The sequence below is a fragment of the Meriones unguiculatus genome, chromosome 4 (genome assembly GCF_030254825.1).
Source record: "Meriones unguiculatus strain TT.TT164.6M chromosome 4, Bangor_MerUng_6.1, whole genome shotgun sequence".
In the NCBI taxonomy this organism is placed as follows: Eukaryota; Metazoa; Chordata; class Mammalia; order Rodentia; family Muridae; genus Meriones; species Meriones unguiculatus.
The window spans coordinates 54,768,131-54,788,106 of record NC_083352.1 but is presented as its reverse complement, the minus strand read 5'-3'; the positions used below and the strand labels follow the sequence as shown (position 1 = coordinate 54,788,106).

The following is a 19,976-nucleotide window of genomic DNA, read 5'->3' as shown; positions in this document are numbered from 1 at the left end:
CTGAACCTGTGTTTCCTACTTTTGCTTCTTTCTACTTTCCTACTCTGACCCATCAAGATGGACAGCTTCACTAGGTCTAGGCCTGAGGACGCTCCCGACTTCCACAACCCCCAAATGCACCTGAAGACCACCAATTCACACACACACACACACACACACACACACACACATCCCCAACCCTCACTTGGGAGGTCAGGTCCTGGACACACACGTGGGGAGGGGTTGGCGTTGGAAGGACAGAGTACAGAGCTCAAGTAGGATGTTTGTGGAGACACTGGACGTTGGCCTCCAGCAGAGTGGAAGCTGCCAGTATGGCAGCTTCTGCACAGATAGGATGAGCTTCAGTTTCTATTCTCCTCCCTGTTGCCTTTCTGGTTTCACTTTCCCCAGTGTATAGGAGACAGAATGTGGATTCAGAACTGGTGTGTTTGAGAATTTTAATGGGGCAAGATCAGATGCACTAATGTGAATAAGGATGGTGGAGAGAAATGGAGAAACGAAGAGAAATGTAGAAAAATCTAGAGAAATGAAGAGCAGGAATTAAGTGCAGGATACTCCGCACTGAGAAATTCTAAGGTAAGATCTCTTTCTTTTTGTCTAAGAGGCACTGGAGCATACAAAAGCAGAGTAAAAAAGGACACAGGTTTAAATTACTTTCATTAGTAATTACTAATTACCTCCAACAATTCTATGCATTATGGACATTTGAAACACTACTATAAGCCATAAAGCACTTGTGTTGAGAGGAAACCTGATCTGTTTTATCATTGCTCCTGTTTTCATTTAGACACCAGTTGTATAATCACAGTGCAATACTCAATTTATAAACCAAAAAATAACATACACTATTACCAAATGCAAAGGCATATGTACAGAACAACAATAGCCAGTGGATCTTGTAGGGAGTGATTTAGCTTGTATTCTGCAGATAGGCTTCTTGATTAAGAAATGACCCACCAAACGACACCTACAGTCAGAGGCACAGATGTCAAACGAGCACACTGAGTCTGTGATATTTCTGCCACAGCCGTTTTCGACACCTGTTGATCATTCAATCAGAGGAAACCTCGGAGCTGAAGATATGCCAACTCTGTGGAAATTCCTTCCCAAAATAGCAAGAGCTGAGCAAATTGCTAGGCCTGCAAGTCTTGGTGGGCAGGCGGGGCTCAGGCTTGTTTGTGGCTCAGCAACTGTCTTTCAGGGTTGGCATTTTTTCCCTGTCTAAATCTTCTTTTGGTCCAACAGCTGACTTCCTCTTTTGTTCAGCTCTTCCTTTCTGATTTCCTAGGGAGTGGCTGCCACATCCTTCAACAGAGCACTTTGGAAACAACCATTGAAATGCTCACACAGCTGTCTTCAGTTATCCGGCAGTGACCTCTGCACTCACAAAGTTGCTCTTCCCTCACTATGTTCTTCCATGAGTTGTGAGAAAAGCAAACTTCAGGGGAAACAAGACACTGAGGTTTTTGTATCTAAGTCGAATGGCTTCCCGAAGCCATTTCTAAACATTTGTTAGGTTTCTCTTTCTCCTCCAGTGAGTACACCTGGAGGGGGCCAGGAGTTCAAGCTGTGCGTTTAAACTTTAATCATGCAAAGATTCGTTATGTTTATGGTTCATATTCAAACCACAATTTTTTCTTTGTGTTGCCTTTTAAACTATAAATAGCTTAAGAAAAATCACATTTTAGTGTTACTTTAAAATTCCATGACTTTAAGCCATTCCATAAATTACAAGTGCATTTGAGATGGAGGGATGATATTATAAATAATGTAGAATTGCACATTTTTATATGAGCTGTCTCTTTTAATTAGTAATATGTCCTCAGTAGGTCTAGGATAGAACAGGTCAAAAACCATGACATTTCAAATGTAGCCAGAGGATGATCTTCAAATTGCAGAGGCCAACTAGGAAGACAGGGAGCCCTGTTTAACTATTTAAAATGAAGTTTATTTTTAATTCCCAAGGCAAAATGTGTAAAATCCAGTTTCTTTACATGATTATTCTTTATTATAGAACCAAAGAACTTAAAGAATTATGATTTCCCTAACAGGTTATCCGCTACAAACAATGTTCTAATGATTGACATGACCCATGCTTATAGCACCGTTTCTTGTCACGGTTTTCTTGGTAAGCAGTCAGACACAAATCTCAAGGTAAAAATACGAGGCAGAAAGATTCCTCGAATCTTAATTTCCAGTTATAATAACTGCCAAAAAGGACCTTTATTAATATTGAATTGCAGATTAAAGTTGTCTTGTCCACATCACTTTTTTTGTTTTCAGAACACATCTTAAAAACATTTCACACTGATAAGGAAATACATGGGAAGCAAGAAGCAGTAACCGTCACGCTGACCTACAATGCCATGGTAAGAGGTAACTACAAGGCGTGCACGCTGTGGTAGAGTTCTTTAACCTCCCTGCCCCAGTTAATGCATGTTTTTTCTCAAAGATGAACCACTGTGGAGACTGTGTATACCATATGCCAGGAGAGGAAAGGGAATTGTAATTATAGATATAGAGACATATGCGTATAACATATATACTATATGGATATGTATATGAAGATGCTATCCACAATTGTATACTGAATATATCCTCATGAGTACCTACTTAATACTGCAGTCCACTCATTTCCCCCATAGACGAAAGGAATATTTATTTTTGCTGAATTAAGTGAATATAAATACACTTCCTTTTCAGATTTATTTTGTGTGTGTGTGTGTGTGTGTGCTCGTGCATGCGCCTGCATACATGCACCTATGCATGCCTGTGGAGGCCAAAACACTGTATTGGAGGCCCTGAGGTCAGAGCTCCAGACAGTTGTGAGGCCCCCAACCTAGATGCTAAGAACTTCTGAACTCTGGCCTTCCTCAAGCATTCTCAACCCATGAGCCACCTTTTCAGAACTTACACAAAGTCCTTTAATCTATAATAAAAGAGATATCAGTGTAGTTGTGCAAAGCCAGAAGAAAAAAACAAGCCGCTGCCATTTCAGGGACTGTTCGCACTCAAGCTTGTGAAAGTCATTTTGCTGTTATCCGCCGTCCACTTGTGGCCCCCACCAAAGGCATTGTTGCTCTGGGATACTTCACCTGTCCCGTTCGCACAGTCTTCCTGTATATTTGGCTATGAAAACTTGTCTAGATGAAACCCTCCATTACTTTTCTAATTCCACAAAAGCAAGTGCCTTTTGGATTGAAGTTCTATGTAATTGATAGATTTTTTTTTTTCTTATGAAGACTGACTTGCCACTAAATCACTTCTTCCTGTGATAAACAAGGGATGTAGCATTCCATTTCTTCTAGTGTTGCATTCCCGTCTTATCTTCTACGTGTGTTAAGACTTGCATGGAGGAGATGGAGAAATGGCTCAGTGGTTAAGAGCACTTGCTGCTCCTCCTCTTCAGACCTGAGTTCAGTTTTCAGCACCCACACCAGAGATCACCTGTAACTCCAGCTTTAGAGGATCTGATGCCCTTTTCTGGCCTCTGTACGACTCTGCACATTTGTACATACACACTCACATATACAGATTCATATAAATATACAAAAATAAAAATATTTTTAAAAAGGCTTGCATATTGGTTGGTAGTATTTGCTGATGTTTATGTCTAAATACTATGTGGCATCATATATGTACATAATTAAATGTGTATATATATGTGTGTACCATCTACATACATACATGGACATGTGCATAAATGCTTTAAAATGTAATGAATTATAACTGTTTTTCTCACCCCCCAACATTATTTTATAAACGAAATAGATGTTGAATTTTGTTCAAAGATGTGCTAATAACATAAAATAACCATATAGGCTTTCCCTTTTGATTTACTAATATGTTGAATGAAATTCTTTATCATTGCTTGGTAAGACAACTATTACAATTTAGATAAATTTCAGTTGTAGTATGTTTTTATTTTGATATACAATTTTCTTCTGTTAATAATTCTTTCAAGGAAGGGTAGGCCTGGGGAAGTTGAGGGTTGGGGCTTCAATCAGATATATAATGAATAAACTGTGAAGAAAAAATTTTAAAAAGACATGCTTATTTTTCTTAAGTTAAGTACGGTCTGTTGAAACTACTATTTTTTTTTGTTTTGTTTTGTTTTGTTTTGTTTTCTGCTCTGTGTAGAACTTTACACATGCAGCCTTTAGGCAGATTAAAATTGAGATTTGTAGGGCTAGAAATATAGCTTTGTGGTAGAGAACTAGGTTCAGTTCCCAGCACTGAGGAGGGAAGCATATAATACCAATGGTATTTATACTCACATACAAATACAAAGTATGGACTCTGGTCTCACTTTTCACATATGACTTCAGTTCTACTTTCATTTCTTTCGCTTGGGGTCATTTTTCTCTGACCATTTTGTGCATGCACGCTATCTCTCTAGTGCCCTGTGATCAGAAGACCACCCACAGGAGCAGGCAGCATATGGGAAGTTCACTGATGTGCGCAGATCAGCATAAACTCAACCTGTGTCTTACCTGACTCTGGTGAGGGCATCTCAGCCAGATACAATGTAAGAGAAAGCTGTGCAAAGACTGGCCAGGTTTGAAGGATTTGTCTCCAGGCCAGTTAACAGATCAATGATTAAAGAATCTTGCAAGGTCTTCATGTCTCCGTCTTTATTGTTTCTTGATCAGATGTATCAGTTATAACTTCCGTGGCTGCCACGCCGTGTCAGTTTACTGGAGGAATTTTCCTGGAACGAGGAAAGAAGGAAATAAAGGGCATGAGTTGACCAAATTCTTGACGTGTGAGAATTTCAGAGCTCCTTGGACTACGAGAGAGAGAGAGAGAGAGAGAGAGACAGAGAGAGAGAGAGAGAGAGAGAATATAAATGAGTATAATACCTTTCTACCATGGCATTTTCATTGACATCTGTGTTTTGTGTTTCTGCAATGAGAATCTTTAAATCTCAGAGAAGCAGCCTCCTGCCTTCCTCAGGCATGGGAAAGAGCCTCCTGGCTGTCTAAAGTGGGGACGAAAAATGAGCAGCAGAGGCTCCAGAGGAATTCTCTTGGTCAAATCCACCACTATTAGCAATAACAGAGTTGTCAGTTAAGATTATGTACAAGAGAAGGTCTGAAGCCAAGTTCCTCTGGGATTCCAGGGCAAACCATTTCTTTCCTATCAGCACCTCCTATTTCCTATCAGAATTTAAGTTTTGTAACTTGGACTGGTCCTCATATTTACCATTTCCACCATTTTTATGTGTCGTCTACCATTTTCCCTTTTCATTTAAGTCCTTTTCAGTTTTCTCATTCCACATGGAATAAAGATTGACTTCCAAAGTGGTTGTACAAGTTTACATTCCCACCAGCAATGGAGGAGGGTTCCCCTTTCTCCACAACCTCTCCAGCATGTGTTGTCACTTGAGTTTTTGATCTCAGCCATTCTGATAGATGTAAGGTAAAATCTCAGGGTCGTTTTGATTTGCATCTCCCTGGTCGCTAAGGACACTGAGCATCTCTTTAAGTGTTTCTCTTCCATTCAATATTTTTCTATTGAGAATTCTCTGTTTAGGTCTGTACCCCATTTTTTTAATTGAATAACTTGATTTGTTGCTTTTTAACTTCTTTAGTTCTTTATATATTCTGGATATCAGCCCTCTGTCAGATGAAGGGTTGGTGAAGAACTTTTCCCAGACTGTAGGCTGTTGTTTTGTTCTAACAACAGTGTCCTTTGCTTTACAGAAGCTTTTCAGTTTCATGAGGTCCCATTTAGTGATTTTTGATCTTAGAGCCTGTGCTGTTGGTGTTCTGTTCAGAAAGTTGTCTCCTGTGCCAATGAATTCTAGGCTGTTCCCCACTTTTTCTTCTAACAGATCTAGTGTGTCTGGTTTTATGTTAAGATCTTTGATCCACTTGGACTTTAGTTTTGTGCAGGGTGATAAGTATGGATCTATTTTCATTTTTCTACATGTAGACATCCAGTTAGACCAGCACCATTTGTTGAAGATGCTATCTTTTTTTCCATTGTGTGGTTTTGTCATCTTTGTCAAAAACCAGGTGTCCATAGGTGTGTGGGTTTATTTCTGGGTCTTCTATCCGATTCCATTGAACCACTAGTCTGTTTCTATTCCAGGGCCAATGCAGTTTTTATTACTGTTACTCTATAGTACAGCTTGAGATCAGAGACAGAGATAATTCCATCAGATAAAGAGCATATTAGACAAGTATTTACTTGTTTAATCACAGCTAAGGTTTGAATGTTTTGTCTTTTCCAAAGTGTATGTTGAGGAGGGCACTCGATGGCTGAGGCACCTTTTCCTCCTGTGACCTGTGAAGCAATTATTCTTTGTTGTGTTCACTTGGCATGATGACTGGTATACACTTTCTATTGCCTTGAACACTAATTTAAAATTTAATTGCTTAGATTTTTTTAAGTGTTGAAATGTATTCCCAATGCAACAACACTGACAGTGTGGCTTAGGAGTGAAATTATGAGTTTTGACATCATCAAAAAAATTAAATACCCTTATTAAAATGCCCTTGCTTTCCACTTGCACTGTGTAATGAAAGTATCTCCACCTGAGGACACAGGCTCAAGGTGACAGCTTAGGACCAGAAAAAGGACTTTCCCTGGACAATGAACCTGCAAGCATCTTTGTCTTCACAGCCTTGAGAAGTATGCAAAGTCAATATCTGTTCTCTCTAAATTATCCCATCTGTACTATTTTCTTATAACAGCAAAAATGAACTAAGACAATCAGACTTTAGATGGGGCACTGCTTTTGCTCTACAAAGGGTACGATGTACAATCAGTAACTAATGAATGTAAAGGTGCATTAGCCATGGAAGCGCTACGTCAGGTATCAGAGCAAAACATGAAGTGAAACACAAACTTCACTATTAAGATCAGAGTTCTTTTAAGTCTATATAAGCGAGTATATTCCATGTTTTTCTTTCTCCTTCTGGGATACTTCACTCAGAATGATCTTTTCTAGATCCCACCATTTGCCTGCAAATTTCATGATTTCCTCTTTTTGATTGCTGAGTAGTATTCCATTGTGTAAAAATACCACAATTTCTGTATCCATTCCTCTGTTGATATGATAAACATAATGAAATCTATACACCTAAAGAAGATAATCAAGAAAGCAGACATGGGGTATGATGGTCAATCCTCATTTAGAAAGACAAATGGGATATGCATTGAACATATGACAGGAGTCTACTGCAGAAGGCATCTGAAAGACTACCTAGCAGTGTTCCAAAGTAGATACTAAGACTCATAACCAAACCTTCAGCAGAGTGCAGGGCATCATATGAAAGAAGGGGAGTTTGATGTGGAAAGGATAGGAGCTTCACAAGGACCAAACATATCTGGGCACAGGGTCTTTTCTGAGATGGACACTCAACCAAAGACCATGAGAGGATAAAACCTAGAACCTCTGCTCAGATGTGACCCGAGATAGCTCAGTAATCAATTGGTTTCCCGTAGAAAGGGGAACAAGGACTATTTCTAACAGGAACTCAATGACTGGCTCTTTGACCTCCCCACCTCCCAAGGGAGGAGCAGTACTGTTAGGCCACAGAGGAGGACTTTGCAGCCAGTCCTGAAAATACCTGACAAAACGGAGTCATATGAAAGGGGAGGAGGTCCTCCCCTATCAGTGGACTTGGAAAGGGCAGGGAGGAGATGAGGGAGGGAGGGTGGGATTGGGGAGGGAATGAGGGATACAGCTGGGATACAGAATTAACAAAATGTAACTAATGAGAAAAATAAAATAAAAAAAGAACAGAGTTCTTTAGACACAAAAGTAGACCAAATGTTATGAGATGCAAATAAAGACTCAGTACTTACTTTCTGAATTGCCTGAGACCTTTCCTAAAATTCTACCCATCTCCTTACGTCTTGCACTAGTAGATGATCTTGGGCCAGAGTTCTTGGCTCTTCCTACCTCTGTTATCAACAATAAAACAATACAGGGTGGCTCACAGTGAGCTGCTACAGAAGAGTTGACAAAAGGATTTGTGGTGCATTTTTTACAGCTGCGAAAATTTTATTCTTATATTAGATAATGTTCATCTACCATTTACTTAATTATTTTCCAGTAAATTATTTGCCGAGTTTTTGGTTTTGGTTTTTTTGTTGTTGTTGTGTTTTGGTTTTGTTTATTTGTTTGTTTTGTTTGGGAGACAGGCTTTCTCTGTGCAGCCTTGGCTGTTCTGGACTGCTTTGTAAAGCAGGCCTCGAACTCACAGAGATCTGCCTGCCTTTGCCTCCCCGAATACTGGTATTACAGGCATGCACCAGTGAACTTGACTTGCTAAGTGTTCTTAATGCACCAGGCTCAGTACTCTAACCTGTAAGAGTCAGTCTCCATTTATTAGACTTCTTTATTTTACCTTGGACTATGTCTTTAATACACACTGTAGTCATATGACAATTTTTAATTAACACCACTCAATTTGGCATATGGCTTAATTATTAAATGGTTACTGGGTTTACTATTTTAAGAGAACCCACCACATGACTAAAAACTAAACTCACAGAGCAGATTGTTTTAGAAGTCTTGCTCCGCAGTGTCACTTTTTTACTGGGAATCATAAGCATACTGTAAATAATTAAAGACATATGAAAATGCCAGGTGGGAAAATGTTTAAATGCCATGTTTTTATTTTAATTCATAACTGTGGTTCCTTCTGCACTAAGAGGCTTTAATTTCTAAGAACCCAGCCTGAGATCTGGGGCTGGGTTCCCAGTCCACTACTGGGATTCCTGATAGTGGCACTCAGCTGAAACATGAGTTCAGTTACCAAATATAGCCGAGTAGAGTAGGGGAACAGATGAGTGTCTCAGGCCATAGTTGTCTCAGTACCACAGACCGAGCAGTCCTTAATGGACAGGCAAGACCAACCTCCTCTCACCAGGAGAAAGAAGGAAAGCTCCTGGGAAATCCATCGCCTTTGGGGAGGCTTCAAACTGAGCAAGCACTGAAAAGGTGGGTACCTTAACACACTTACTAGGAAGACAACATTGTCAGCACTTTCAAAGTTGGAAATATTTCAGTAGCTTCACCTCTCACTGCAATACCATTAGGAAAATGCTTGGTCTTTTTTTTTTTTTATAAGGATAGGAAATGTGATGCTAATTTCCTACTTTTTTTCTCAAAACAGGTAAACTTTGCTGGATGTCTTTCTGCCCATACTGTCAGACCTTTTTGTTGTAATTTTAGGTGTGCTAAATCATTGTGGCCAATTTCAAAACAGTTAAATATGTTTGTAGATGGAGTCAAAATTGTCAATAGTGTGCTTGTGTTATATTTCATAGTAAATGAAACTGTAGCCATCTTGACCATCATCTCTATTTACGCTAAAAACTGATGGCTTAAAATGATAGAACTTAGGTTTTAAAATAACATTCTGAGTTGTTATTGCCTTTTGAAAGATTTTAAAATAACTCACAGGACATAATTAAATTAATTGGCATAATAGCACCAGGTAATATAAATTAATTTTAATATGTGAATACAATATTTCTGACTATGGCTATCTACAGTGCAGTCTGTTAACTATGAATATAAGAACAACGCAGACACGTTTCATGCTGTTTTTTAAGCTGCAGAGGAAACTGACTTGAATCCAATACATGATGTTGGTGCAGAATTATTCCAGGCTCATGTTACTTTTTTAGCATTTTCTAAAAATACTAATTACCTTCTAGTGTAAATAGTGTGACTAAATGCAAAATCTATTTCTTGGCAATAGGAAGCTATTCAAAATCTGTTCAGCTGATGTGTATACCAAAATGAGGTCCTTTTTACATGATAAAGATATGACACAACTCTTTTTCTCAAAGAAATTGAATACTCTGCTCAGATATTCAGAACTTTAAAATGCCAACTGGAAAGGAGGTCTAGGGGTCCTATCTAGCTATAAACCACTCTGTAACGGTGATTACACATTCCTGGTGTTGTTGTTCTGGCATCCAGTGTGGCTTGGGGACCCGTTCCCTTGACTTTCTGTACAGGCTTTTTTTGTTCTGTAGCTAAAGTGGATATTTAAGTTGTCATAGGTCACACTTGACAAGAGAATTTGTGAGGCTCTAGATCACTCTGGGAATGACCATCATTGTGACTTCTTGGCTTTTTTTCTTGGATTAAGCGATTGTGAAGAGGAAATATCTATGTTTACAATATAAGTTGTCCTAATTCTTTAAAGTATACCAACTGATACACCTGCAAGGCCAGGACAATAATCCCTGTGCTTAACCAGGGTAGTCAGAGAACTTCAGAGGACACTGATAGTCTTAGTTCAGGCAGAGATCATGGCCAGGCCCTAGTGAAATTCCAGCAAAGAAAACAAAGACTAATGGAAGCATTATCACTATAATTTGCAACTGACAAATCATCATAGTACCAGATATAGGAACTTATTTGGGAAATAGATTTTGAATTTAAGTTAAAATGGATGAATTAGAAATAAAATGTATAGGTATTCCCAGTGGATTCAATATAAGGATGATAAAATGAAGAGGGCACAAGAAAAACACACAGATACACACACACACACACAAGTTCTCATTAAACACATGGTACAGCTGTGTTGGAACTAAATAAACTGTTAGATTCTGTTCCTAAAATTACTATAAAGCATCTTACTTTGGGAGAGTGGATAGTGTTTAAAACTACAGGGAAAATTTGAGATACTTTTTTGCAATGACAATGTATCTGGTGGTCAAAAAGAAAAAAAGTTTATGCATTTATTAAGCAATGATTATATAATTAAAGTAACTGCATCAAACATAAGATTTTGTGAATATTTTCACATTTGGCTTTCACCTTTCAGGGCTCTATGTAAAAAAAATAATAGTGAAAGAAAGAGAAAAGCGAGATAAAAAGGAAAGGAAGAAGGGAATAATAAGCAAGAAATTAGTCTAAAACTAGCCATGATACTAAAGTAGAGAAAATAAGCTTCCGAGCCTTTGTTCTTAGCTTTGGCCTCCATAAGCAGGTTTTGTTAATAATGTCAGCAATAGTGATTGGTTTAGTCAAAGGCTTTTATGCCTTTTTAGGTGCCCACAAACATACAAAACAGAGTACTTACATTAGGTATCTAAATCATTCACAAGAAAAAAATTTCCCCTGAGATTAGGACTTGAATTTCCTATCCCCTACCTAAATCCCACAATAGAGCTAACCAGTATCCATTGATTGGCTTGCATTCTTCTAACCCTTTCCATGTATTTACTGCATTGTAGGCGATTGCTGAAATGTCTCTGTCTCTCCCTGAAGTCTCCAAAGTACCTGATAAGTACACAAGACTAAAGGGCCTAGGATCTGGTTTCTTTTCTAACATCGGTTTTTCTTTCAAAATTCTAGATGCTCTCTAGTGTTTTTTAACATATCCCACAGATTACAACTGCTCTCCTCCTACCTAGATTCTTAAGGTAATTGCCCATAGTATCTCTAATGGGAAAAGGAACTCTGTAGTTTATACTCAAGCCTCAATGCTGAGTCTGCCATCTCCTAATTCTACTACCACTTGGACTTTTTAGTGTGAGTTTTGAGTGACAAAAATAGTAACATAGAAAGGTGTGTTCCATCGGTTGTCTATAGGGTCAAACGGTTTCCTGTCAAACCACATACTCAGAAGGGATGGGAAGCTCTGTTTCTACTGTCTGCAAAGCAAATATTCTTTACCGTATTTGGACACTGGCTCTGTGGGCAGACCTTGTCTTTCTTGAATTCTTTTTAAGTTGAGAAATAATTCTTATATCGACAGTCAAGAGCACCTTTTGTCAACAATATTATTCTGGAAGGCTTCCCACATATATACATATGTATGCATACATGCATGCATATTTATATATACATGTATGTATATTTTACTTACAATACAAAGGATACTTCCAAGTGTCATGAATATAATGTTTAGATAAACTATGTGTCAAAGTCAGCAATGTTAAAACCCAAGGTTATTTATAACTTATAAATGTGTCTATCTTTTGTGTCACTTGCATATTCACATATGTATGTAAACTATGTATATATATATATGCAAATATATAATATATTCAAGATCTCAAAAATAAGTGTTTTCCCAAATACTAGGATAGTAATGCTAAGATTTCTATGTTAGGATGTGTGATAGATGGACCAAATACAAAATCTTCAATATAAACACCATATATTTTACATTTTATAGTATAACATAATTTTACAGAATTCAGATGGTATTAATTCAAGAAGAAATTCTGATGCATGAAATTACATATGTAAATAATCTAAAATTTACAAAATGAGTAAAATGTAATGAAGTATACACAGGAAGTTAATAAAATCTGTGATCATCCGAGTTTATATTTAGAAGCAATATCTATTTAGAATGAGCAAGAATTCTGATAAGTGAGTATATACCATGTGTGTGTTTCTGCTTCTGGGATACCTCACTCAGGATGATCTTTTCTAGTTCCCACTATTTGCATGCAAATTTCATGATCTCCTTGGTTTTAATTGCTTAGTAGTATTCCATTGTGTAAATATACCATAATTTCTGTATCCATTCCTTGACTGAGGGACATCTGACTTATTTCCAGCTTCTGGCTATTACAAATAAAGCTGCTACGGACATGGTTGAGCAAATGTCCTTGTTGTATACTTGAGCATCTTTTGGATATATGCCTAGAAGTGGTATAGCTGGATCTTGAGGTAGCGTTATTCCTAATTGTCTGAGAAGCAGAAAGACACACATGGTATATACTCACTTATAAGTAGATATTAGAAATATAATACAAGATAATCATATTAAAATCTGCACACCTAAAGAAGCTAATCAAGAAGGAGGACCCTGGGTAAGATTATCAATCCTCATTGAGAAAGGCAAACAGGATGCAGATTGAAAGAGGGAGAAAACAGGAAACAGGACAGGAGCCTACCACAGAGAGACTCTGAAAGACCCTACCCTGCAGGGTATCAAAGCAGAGGCTGAGACTCATAGCCAAACTTTAGGCAGAGTACAGCGAATTTTATGAAAGAAGGGGTAGAGAGAAAGACACGGAGAGGACAGGAGAGACAAGAAGAGAAAAAAAAAAAAAAAAACGGCACAGTGATCTTTTCTGAGATTGATATTCCAACCAAGGACCATGCATGGAGATGACCTAGAACCCTGCACAGATGTAGCCCATGGCAGCTCAGTGTCCAAGTAGGTTCCCTACCCTAGTAAGGGGAACACTGACCACTGACTGCCTTTGACATAAACTCAGTGGCCTGCTCTTTGATCACCTCTCCCTGGGGTGGGGGAAGGGCAGCCTTACCAGGCCACAAAGGAAGACAATGCAGTCAGTCTTGGTGAGACCTGATAGGGTGGGATTGGGAGGGGATGAGGAAGGAAGCTACAGTTAGGATACAAAGTGAATGAGGGAGGGAGCTACAGTTAGGATACAAAGTGAATAAATTGTAATTAATAAAAAACTAAATCAATTTAAAAAAATAATTCTGCTAAGTTGCCTGCTCATAACTAGAGGCAGATGGGTGTCTTTGGTGCCATGCTTACTGACTAACCCTCCCAAAACCTTTACAATACCAAATGCTTGCTTGAGAGCAGGAAATTGATTTGCATATCCCTGATGACTAAGGATGTTGAGCATTTCTAAAGTGTTTCTCTGCCATTTGATGTTCCTCAATTGAGAATTCTCTGCTTAGCTCTGCACCCCATTTTTTAATTGGAATACTTGGTTTGTTGCTGTTTGACTTCTTTAGTTCTTTATATTTTCTGGATATCAGCCCTCTATCAGATGTTGGGTTGGTGAAGCTTGTTTCCCAGTCTGGAGTCTGTTGTTTTGTTCTCTTGACAGTGTCCTTTGCTTTACAGAAGCTTTTCAGTTTCATGAGGTCCAATTTATTGATTGCAGATCTTAGAGCCTGAGCTGTTGGTGTTCTGTTCAGGAAGTTGTCTCCTGTATCAATGAGTTCTAGGTTCTTCCCCACTTTTCTTCCAACAGATTTAGTGTGTATGGTTTTATGTTGAGATCTTTGACTCACTCTTTCAGTGGACTAGGGGAAGGGGATTGGGGAGGAAGGAGGAAGGGTGGGACCAGGGAGAGTTGAGGGAGGAGCTTCATTTGGGGTATATAATGAATAAATTGTGAAGAAAATTTTTAAATAAAATTTTAAAAAAGAGAAGGAAATTGACAACATGAACACAGGTCAAAATTTACCTGCAATAATTTGCAAAGCACTGTGGGCTGGCACCCACTGCCGCTGCTTCTGTGGTAGTTTGAGGGAGCCCAGCCTTTGCTTGTGTCGTCAACACCCTTCCCTCCAACAACCATGAGGCTTCCAAACAGCCACGGCCTACAGACACTGCAGCTAGCATGTAAATACTCATTTTATCTTACCTTTCTTCATGTTGTTTGTAGCTGTGTGCCATAAAAACATTGTATAATTGTCTAAAATTCAATCCAGAAAAGATAAAAAGGACATTTCAGGAGAAGAGATTTAGAACCTGGCAATTCTTTCTTAATTGACTAATCATGCCTCTTCAATTAAAATATTAAATCAAGGGCATGAAGCTCAGGGTGGGGCACTCAGCATGCCTGAATCTCTGAGCCCCCATTCCCAGGACCACCAATGGGAAAAAAATGTTAACAGAATGTTGGGATGTCAGTTATTCAGATGGCTATGCGTTCAGTCTAGAGAGGAGAAAGGTACCTCATAGTATACACTTTATTAACTGATGCTGAGGCATTTGTATTTCTACAACTCAAAATTTAATTCTAATTTTGCTAGTGTCCATGTCACATGTCACAAAGAGTTACCAAGATTTAACCAATTCTCACTGTCTAATAGAGGTTGGCCATCCCTTATATGAAAAGTTGAAAGACAGAAATGCCTCAGATATTATCTTTTTATCTATTTTTGAAATATTTGTATATATATATATATATATATATATATATATATAATGTGGCACTCAGGAGATGGGCCCCAAATCTAAACTCAAGACCATTTATGTTTTATGTGCATTTTACATATATAGCCTGAAAGTATGTTCTACTATATTCTTAATGACATTTTTAATAATCACTTTTATCAATTCTTATGCAGACAACAGAATTCCATGGTAGGGGGTTTCCACTTGTGATGTCAGGCCAGCCCTTTAAAAAGTCTAGATTTTGGGGCTATTTTGGGTATCATGTTTTTCAGTAAGGGTGTTCATTATGTACTAGGTTTGCTGGGAAACAGAATGGGTGATTCTTTTTTGCCACGGATGTTTTTCATGAGACACTTTCTTGGACGTTGATGAGAAACAGAAAAGCCAGAATCATTAGAGATACATATTTAACGTACTGTCTTATACATTTCCAAATGAACAAGTAGTGTGCATCTTATATGCAAATGTTGGCAGTTCTATATGAGTAAGCTCTGTCAGTGGTTTTTCCAAGATGTGGGACTTGATTAAATAACAACAGCTTTGCAAGCAAAACCAATTTCTTTTGCTTTAACTAAAGAAGTAGTCCTGATTCCAGTACTAACTTTGTTGGCCATTAGCAAATGAGTACCCCAATCCTTCTTTTCTTAATATTTATTTGTTTGTTTGTTTATTGGGGTGCTTATATGTTATGTGGACCATACGATGTGTAGATCTGTGTATAGCTTTCAGAAGTTGGTCGTACCTTCTATCTTGTTAAGGCTGCCCTCATTTGTCCTGCTGTACTGCACACTCCAGGCTGGCTGGGCTGCTAGCTTTTTGGAAGACAGAGACTGAAGAATCACCCAAAAGCTCTGTCTTCCATCTTGCCACAGGAGTGCTGGCATTGTTATGTGCACTACTGCACCCAGCTTTTTATGTGATTTCCAGGGACCAGGTCATCAGACTTGCAGAGTGAGTGTTTCATCTCTGAGTCGCTCCCCCAGCCCCGCGGATGCCCAATCTTAGTTACTACAATAATTGTTAGATCACATAATATACCACACATCCGAGTGTTTTTAAGTGTATTCTGCACTGCATGTGTGACACACTGGCGCTTGTTCAGAGGAAAGACACTGAAAGCCAAGGCAGAGGGTTGATAAAGATAGGAGGAGAGTATCTGTAGGAGAGCAGATAAGAACCACGGGCACAGAGTGCAGTTGTCGATGGAGTTCTCAGGGACAGGAGGCTTTGAATGTCAGTTTCAAGTGCCCCATGTGTGCCAGAGGTGAGAGAAAATATTTGAACTGGAGCCAGGAACAGGGGCAGAGGTCTTTTGCAGTGACCGTTTTCCTGGGCAAGGCAGCTCATTCTGAATAACCAGAACGTGGGTCGAGGCACCTGCCGTATCTCAGTCCTTTGGCTATCACACCTCCTTCTTTTTCCTGGATCTGTGAAAAGGGGTTTCTGGAGCTATTGCCAGAAGACATATTGGCCCAGTCTGCTAGGCTTCTCTTCCAACGAGCAAAGCCTCTAACAATCTTTTTTTTCTTTATTATTATTATTTATTACAATTTATTCACTTTGTATCCCCTCGCCTCCCTCTCTCTCCTCTTTGTCCTTCCCCTAGTCCACTGATAGGAGAGGTCCTCCTCCCCTACTATCTGACCCTAGTCTAACTCTACCCAGCAGAGTATTGAAGCAGATGCTGAGAGTCATAGCCAAACTTTGGGCAGAGTTCAGGGGGAGATAGAAAGGCCTCTCACAATCTTGAGCCGTGAACTTGACCTCAGCCATCGTCAGCCAGCACCAACGTGTCCCACCCCAGTGTTGTGACGCTTGCTCTTGGAAAACTGTTTCTTCCGGAATGTCCTGCTTGGTGACTCTGATGGTAATGCAGATGACACAGAAGCCTGGTGTGGTCATTATATAGTTACACTACCTAAAGCGGAACCGAGTCGCCCTGCAGTGGTGGCGCACGCCTTTAAGATTAGCACCCAGGAGGTAGACTCACGCAGGTCTCCGGGAATTTGAGGCTAACCTGGTCTACAGAGTGAGTTCCAGGACAGCCGGGGCTACACAGTAGAACCCTGTCTCGAAAAGCGAAAATAAAAGGCTGAACGGAATCTTGGACGGCTGTAGCACAGAGGCACCACCATGGTGCATCTGATTTACCTTGGCGTGGCATCGGACCACTCTTTCCAGGCACTCTCCCATTTCTTTCTGACCAATAACGTATCAGGGACATCCCCGGGTTTGGATGGCTCTCTTGTTCTGAAACTGCGACAGCCCCCTGAAAGTTCTGGGCCTGGGTGCCATCCAGTGGTGAAATACGGAAGTAATTACAAAAGCATAGAAAGTGAGCAGCTGACTTGGAATTTTTAGATAGACACAAATACCAAGGGAAGAAGACAAAAGTAAATACTTAAAATTCAAACAATATTGCATGACAACAAGCATCTCGAGTTTTTAAAAGAAAACCATTTCCTCAGGAAACGCATAAAATGAGGTACCAGGAGGTAACTAGTATAGAAGCCTCAGAGATCAGCTCTGATATTGCTCAATGAGCTTGGAGAAAATAGAGAATCATTTAGAGTAACTTAAAGAGACAGGAGAATTTTTTTAAAGGTCAAGCAGTAATTCTTGAGCTTCAAAATATGCTCAGTAAAATTTAAAGTGCAACAGAGGACCTAGAACCCCTACAAAGAAGCAGCAGATGCCTCATGTGGGTCCTCAAGTAAGGGAAGCAGGAACTGATGGGACGTGGACGTGATCATTTGCCAGCTTTTTGATAACTTTCCTCAGAAAAGTGGAGCCCCCTTTCTCGTCCACCCCAGCTCATCAAGTCACATCATAGCTGGGTTTGTCCTCTTCCCCTGCGGCTGATAAGGCAGTTCCACCAGAGGAAGCTGGCAAGTGTATAATAGCACAAGAACAGGTTACTCAAACATATTGTTTTAATTTTTTTTAATTCACTTTTCATCCTGGTTGTACCCCATCCCTCCTCACCTCCCAGTAACACCTTCCCCCTTCCCTCTTTGTAGGGGAATCTAGGTCTAGGCATGGTTCTTGGTTGATGCGTCAGCCTCAGCAAGTCCCTCTGGACCCTGGTTTGTTGGCTCTGTTAGTCTTCTTGTGGAGCTCCTGTCACCTCCAGGTCCTTTTTATCATTCTTACCACTTTTCCACAAGACTCACTAGGCACCACCCAATGTTTGACTATGAGTTTCTGCTTTAAGGTGTTCTGTTTTAAGGTATTGCTCGGTAGATCCTCTCAGAGGACAGCTCTGATAGGTTACTGTCTGTTATCTTAGCAGAGAATCATTCATAGTGTCAGGGGTTGGCACTCTCTTATAGTGAGAGTTTTTGGTTGGGCCAGGCATTGGTTGAGCATTCCCTCAATCTCTGCTCTACCTGCTCTATCTTTATTCCTGTATATCTCATAGGCAGAGTAAAATTCCATAAGGCAAAGGACACTGTCAACAGAATGAAATGATAGTCTACAGATTAGGAAAAGATCTTCACCAATCCTATATCCACACAAAGGCTAATACCCAAAATATATAATTAACTCAAGTAATCAAACACCAATAAACAAAATAACCCAATTAAAAAATGGAACATAGAACTAAACAGAGAAATTTCAAATGGCCAAGAAGCACTTAAAGGAATCCTCAACTTCCTTAGTTCTCAGAGAAATGCAAATCAAAACAACTCTGAGATTCCATCTCACACCAGTCAGAATGGCTAAGATCAGATTCTCAAGTGACAGCACATGCTGGCTGGGATGTGGAGAAGGGGGAACACTCTTCCATTGCTACTCAAACATTTACAGTTGGATAAAAAAAAAATGTGAAGAGAAATGAAGATCTGTATGACTTTGGGTTGCAATGTGAAAACCACAATTTTTAGTTATGTGAATGTAAAGAGAACTTGAGAATACCAAGAAGAAGGAATAGAAATAACAGAAAAGTTCCCAAACCTCGAAAAAGACAAATATACACACATTGGATGGTCATGGTTCACAGATTAAATGTAACTCAATGAGGACTACTCCCAAAACATCTTATAATGATAGTTTCTTAACCTGAAGGGCTCAAGGATCAAAGAGAGTGAGAAAACACTCGAGGATGTGAGTGAAGAGAAACAGGTAATTACGAAGGTATGTCCCAATTTACCTGATGACCAATTTCCTAGCAAAAAATCTAATAGTCTAAAATGGTGCTTCTCAACCTGTAGGTCATGACTCTTTCATAAAGTCATATCAGATATTTACATTATGATTCATAACAGTAGCAAAATCAGAATTATAAAGCAGCAAAGAAAATAACTTTACTGTAGGTTGTTACTGCAACACACGAGGAACTGTATTAAAGGGTTGCAGCATTAGGAAGGTTGACAACCACTGCTCAAGAAGAAAGTAGTATGAGATTTTTCACTGTACTAAGAAGAAAACTATCAACAAAGAATTTGCTGTTCAGCAAAATTGTCTTTAGAAATAACAAAAACACTCCCATGCAAGCAAAGGTTCAGAAGAATATATATATATATATATGTATATATATATATATATATTTCCAACACATTTATCAACAAGACATATTAAAGGAAGAACTGGAGGAAGGCCATGATAATGGCTATGAAGAGAGCATAGAAACTTATAAAGTAATTATACAAATTCAGAATATGCTCGTATTTAAATAAAATGCATAGGCCATCCCTAGTGCAAAGGTTAAAATATAATTAAAACAACTATATTAACACATGACAAGCAACATGGAAATGTAAAATGGGCCAGGTGTAGTGGTGCTTGCTTATAACCCCAGCACTCAGAGGCAGAGGCAGGCAGATCTCTGTAAGTGCAACGACAGCCTGGTCTACAAAGTGAGTGCAAGACAGCCAAGGCTACACAGAGAAACCCTGTTTTGAAAAACAAAAAAAAAAGAAACAAAACAAACAAATAAAAAAATGTATAAAGGACTGGAAGGATGGGTCAGTCACTACAGCGCTTGCCTCAAAAGCATAAGGATGTCAGTTCAGATCCCCAGAATTGGTCTAAAACAGTAGGCCCATGGCATAGGCTTAGAATCTCAGTGATGTGGAGTTAGGA

General features: G+C 39.2%; 1 protein-coding gene across 5 annotated transcripts in view; it reads left to right on the top strand.

The window, feature by feature from the left end:
- Nucleotides 1-411: 411 nt before the first annotated feature.
- Palld (palladin, cytoskeletal associated protein) overlaps nt 412-19,976 on the top strand; it is a 407,054-nt gene continuing 387,489 nt past the window's right edge. Inside the window, exons 1-3 of one of the 5 annotated variants that reach the window (XM_060381836.1) lie at nt 412-576; nt 2,052-2,128; nt 2,284-2,369. The gene's annotated coding sequence lies outside the window, so the exon portion shown is untranslated. Of the gene's footprint in view, nt 577-2,051; nt 2,155-2,283; nt 2,370-19,976 lie in introns of all 5 variants that reach the window. The other 4 variants (XM_060381837.1, XM_060381835.1, XM_060381839.1 and 1 more) reach the window with 4 other exon arrangements.